The 5,285-nt window shown below is 35.0% G+C and overlaps 1 long non-coding RNA gene across 1 annotated transcript; it reads left to right on the forward strand.

The window, feature by feature from the left end:
- The first annotated feature begins 1,020 nt into the window (after positions 1-1,020).
- LOC108581021 lies at positions 1,021-4,226 on the forward strand. The gene is made up of 3 exons (XR_001892768.3): positions 1,021-1,038; positions 2,894-2,956; positions 3,721-4,226. It is a non-coding gene; the product is annotated as an uncharacterized LOC108581021 (long non-coding RNA).
- The last annotated feature ends 1,059 nt before the right edge of the window (positions 4,227-5,285 follow it).

Below are 5,285 nucleotides of genomic sequence, written 5' to 3' on the forward strand. Positions count from 1 at the left end.
ACATTAGGTCTAGGATGCAGCAAAGTCTTGTAGAAATGGTAAAAGCTTACTAAAGATAACTTACAGTGGAACATTCTGAATGAACTACAATGCACTGAAGTACATTTAAAAATGAGGGCTCTCGATAAAGTCCCTTTTGGCTAAGAACAGGTTTGGCCCTATGGGATGTTAATTGTTATTCTCTTTGGATTAATATGCCTTACACTCTTTGCTGATGGATAAGGGTTACAGGATTAGGCACGTACAGGATCACTGGACATGGGGAGCTCTTTCCTTCCTAAAAGGGGAAACTTGAGAGCTGATGGTACTGCTGGAAAAGATCCCATCACAACCAGCAAGGAGCCACTTGAACTTTTCAGTGTTGCTGCAATGGGTGGATCTTTCTCTGGCCTCCCTGAGGTCTTCACTTCCCCACCCTGCAACAGGTAGTGCTTTTTTTTTCTATCTTTTTTTTTCATTACTCAGGGCAACCATATTGCCTAGAGACCACATGTTGAAACTCCTAGACAGAGGTTGGATTAAAGATGGCAGGGCCCATCTGAGGGTAAATTTAAGCCTTGCCATTTGATATTGGGTGCTAAGCAGAGTGGCAAATGTCTGTGTCTTGTCACATGAATTTTTCTCTGGCCAGAATGAAAAAAGATAATTTTGTTTTATGATATGGCTTGGTCCCCCAGGGGATGGTGCAGCAAGTCAGGTCACTAGGGCTGCTCAGGGAAGTAAAACCCAGAAGCCTGGCATGCTGGCAAAAGGGTAATAATTTCTTACCAGTCAGACTTCTGGCCTCCATATCTCTCTCTCTGTGCAAACCAGTTAAATGAACGATAAAAATCACTGTTTATCTGTTCTGTACAGTTTGGATTAATACAAAAAAAAAAAAAAAAAAACAAAACTGAGTCTGGTCTTAAGCTATAGTGAATCTGGTGTGCTTTGTGTGGCTTTCTATATTGTTCTGTCACAAAGAGGGGTGGGTACCTTGAGATAAAATGTGTGCCTAAAACCACATATGCCTGCTGTTCAAGACAGCCTAACAAACTGGTCAGTTATGTCCTTGAGAGCTTGACCTTGTAACCATGTGGTGGTGCTTTCTCTTTTCACAATGGTGGCCTGGGTTTGGGTTTCAATCCCTAGCTTAGGGGATGAGTCTTTCTAATTGGTATTTCATGACCTTTGCCATTTTAAAATTATGTTCCTCTCCACAAACTGTCTTGAATTTTCCTGTCTCAAAGCACCTGTGAGGTTACTTTCAATAAAGCTGAAAATCCAGAAATGTTGACCATTTGGCCTGGGTAAAGTCAAGTAATAAGAATGTTTAAAAGGACTTTATTAAAGAGAGCTATGGTTAAAAGTCAGCTTAATTAAAAGTGGATATTCAGGCTCGAACAACCTGAGACTCCTTGGAAAAAACAGGAGGCACCAGAGACCCTTTCCTGGAGCTGTTTTTCCAAGGACTCCATCCAAAAGCCAATAATCCAATTAAGAAAATTAAAAACTGGCAAATGAAAAATTTTACAACTACTGTAGTAATCTTCTTCTGTCTAGGTAAATTTATATATGTATTGTGTATGTAATGTTTATATGTGAAAGAGTTTTAACTAATTGGTTTAATAATAATAAGTGCTTAAGTCAAATATTTTGTCAGAAATGTAAAAAGTATAATGACTTTTATTTAGTTCATGTAACTTTAGTAATCTTTGGGAAATACGGTTTAAAAGATTATTGGTAAAATTAAAATGTCTTCAAAAGTGTAAATATTTGGTTTAAATTATGCAGGTCAGATGTTAAGCTTGCTAAATGCTTTAAGGTATTAAACTGTTTCTTTGACTTTTGAAAATTGTTCAATTTATTTTGGAGGCATTAAATTCTAAATAAGCCCTGGGAACATGTGAAATTAACCATGCCTCTTAGCTATGCAAAGAAGGCATAAAAGAAAAGAGATTGTATATAAGGAAGGATCTTGTATGGTAAATTCTTGTCCTAAGGCTAAAGGAAAATGACTGGTTGTTTAAAAGAGAGATGTTTAGGACAAGTCAGAAAGTTCAAACACATCATAGATGGTCAACGTAAGCCCATTTATAAAAGGATTTATAAAAGAACATTTATGCACCAAGAGTGAAAGTTACTAAGCATTATCATTATAACATGTAATTGGGACTACTGAAAAAATAGGTTTGCATGCAAGATGTGTGAGGAGAATGAAATGTGTTTTTTGTAAGAGATTATAAGAAGGCATGAGAATGTACATTTTTGCCTAGTTTAAAGGGTTAAATGATTGTGTTAAATTAAATAAAGCTGAAGGTTAAAACAAGATGTGGAAGGTTTGTAAAAATTAACCTTGTAAAAGAAATTCTATGTGTGAAAATATTGACTAAATTTAGAAGGGTATTATTTGGTTTTACTGTAAATTGAACATCAAAATAAAAGCACAACAGAGCTTTCTTAAAGCACTAATCTGCTCTTTAACAAAAATTTATAAAGGGTTATAAAAGGTTTATAAAAATCTTGCCATATGATCAAACTGATTAATATTGGGTAGATTTGTCTATGAGGTTTTATTAAAAATTGGGATTGACATTAATAGTCTGCTAATGCAAGGGTGAAATTTGGCTTTCTCTCTTTAACAAGATTTTCATGTAGATAAGATAATGAAAGATTTTGTTTGCCTTTTAAATATACTACAAAAGGGAAAAAATGATGGAAAGACAAAAGACAGATGGTTTGGAAAGCTAAGTCTTCCTTTTATCAACGAGTAAAGGTTTTTGCCTTTTTAAACATTTCTGACTCATCATTTTGACTAAATGAATGACTTATGGTGACATGGAATTCTAGTTCATAATATCAAGTGTTTTAAATCTTTAACATATTTAATAGGCTCCCCAAAATCCAATTTCAGCTTCAAAATGGTCTTTTTTGACCCTTTAACTTTGGAATGCTACAGAGGGCATCCAAAAGACAGGTAAGCATCCAAAAGGGAGGTAAACAGCATTATTTAACATGTTAAGTTACATGGGAAATATTGTCAAAATAAAAATAATGTTTAGTCTTCAGGCTATATTTTAGTGAATGATATTAATATATGTTCTAAAATTGTATGGGATTTCTAAAATCATAATATGTCTGAGTATATGCTATCAGTCATGATTATAGTTATTATGTTAAGTTATTGTACACTATAGAAATAACCAAATTTCCTTGTATAAAACTGTTAACCCAAGTAGAACAAAAAAATTAATTAAATATCAAGAAAATACTTTGCCAGATTTTCATTTTAAACTAGCCTATACTGAAATTGTTTACATATACAATTTGAACTCCATGGTCTAAGTCAACTTACCTATAATGACCCACTAGTTATCAGCGCTATGCACCTAAATTGGAGAAACAACTGGTATTCAAGAGGACATAAGTCCAGCATTAAGTATGTACCCATGGAGAACCAGGGCACCCTCCTTGTCCTTCCTGAGTCCTTAAAACTTGTGTTATTAAAGGTTCTGCATTCCACAATTCATCATGGAAAAAAAAATTAAATGATCTAAATTGAATATGTTGATATGGTGACTTAAAAATTGTGAAAATAGTTTAAAACCAATGTTTGGTTCCATATTCCTGGGAACACAATCAAACCTTCAGGTATATTTGGCTATCTGATGGGTCATTTAAACATTTATAAAGATATTTCAATGCATGTTTTTTAAATAACAGTTAATCATTATGTCACAGTATATTTTCACCAGGTAAATAAAGCTTTTTATGGTTCACTGAGGACAATCAACTCCTTCACAATCTAGAACCTGAAGATTGAATATTCTGAGAACATCAGAGAAAGACTGTCCTTGCCATCCACACTGCAACAAAACTTTGGAACCTGTACTTTGGATTCATAAGCAAACAGCTGAGAAGGGCCCCTCCACACTCTTGGAATTGTACACCCAGTGGAACCCTTAAGGTAAAACGAACCAGGAAAGTTTCCACCCAGAAGAAGATGGAATACTTGATGTGAACAGCTGTTCCCAAGGTCATGAATCAAGACTTCTACTATCATGAGACTCTTATCTTCGAATATTTTTCCTTATTTATGCCTCTGTGAATAATAGAAATGAAAAGGGGGTCTATTCTGTGCACTTATAGGGTATATTTTTATTCGTGAAGGATTTTTCAGCCAGCCTTATACATAAATAACCTTATACTTTGATAGATAAAAGATGAAGGCCCCAGGTAGGTGGGAAACTTTAGTGGTATATACATTGCCCCATAATCAGTCAAAACTCCTCTTAACCTACATCATAGGTTAAAGAGAACATCGAAAGGAGCCCTTTACTCTTCTAGAAGGACACCATTTATTAGGTCCTTTTTCCATGCTTTAAAATAAAAGAGGTAATAATTAGAAATGCATCACTCACAATAGACTCTATAGCAGATTCTACTGTAAAGGCTATCATTACACAATGGACTTTAAATTATCTTGTGAAAGTTATGCTAATAATAGAGTTGGCTAAAAAGAAAAATACTTGTGCAGTTGCTGGCACTTGTGGCTTATGGAGAAATACGTCAAATGTAGATTATAAAAATTCAGTTGTGGGGGATTAATGAAAAGACCACTTAGTCAAGCAAGTAGACTCTTCATCCAGCTCATTCTTTAATCTATTTAACTTTAGGTGGTTTGCTTTATGGGGACTCTGGCTAAGGAGCACACTTCAAACCCAATAGTCTAGTAATAGTCTCCCTGGTGTGCTATATTCTCTCAAAGGTTTTAAATGTTTGCAAGCAGCCATCTGTAAAATGTCAAATGGTCTCTCTTCAACTGGAATGACAAGAGCTGAAAGAAATATGTGGCCATGAGGGCACCATAACCTATGAATGATATGCTGAGACTGGAAACTCAAAATGATGGCAACAGAGAGTGGTGCTAAGGCCCTAAATTTTGGTCACACTTTCACCTAAGTGAGACCCCAACCAAAAAAGAGGAACTTTTAAAACAAAATTATAGGAGGTCATTGTTTTGAACTAAGCTCATGCACTAGGACCCAACAGGCCAAACTGAACTAAAATAGTTACTCAGGCTAAATGTGATGTAATCAAACTAAGACTTTAAGGAAACATGTAGATCCCAGAACAGACTTGGTTTTGTTTTTCTCCTGTAAATAGAACATTCTGGCAAAAATGTTACCCTCTACTCAGCCCTTGTTCCTACCTTTTGCAAAACTCACTGTTCTACTATTTCCCAGTGGGTTTCAAGACCAAATAAGTGATAGTGACATCAATAACTGAAGTTTTTGTGAATCTCT

Source organism: Papio anubis, chromosome 9, assembly GCF_008728515.1.
Source record: "Papio anubis isolate 15944 chromosome 9, Panubis1.0, whole genome shotgun sequence".
Taxonomy (NCBI): domain Eukaryota; kingdom Metazoa; phylum Chordata; class Mammalia; order Primates; family Cercopithecidae; genus Papio; species Papio anubis.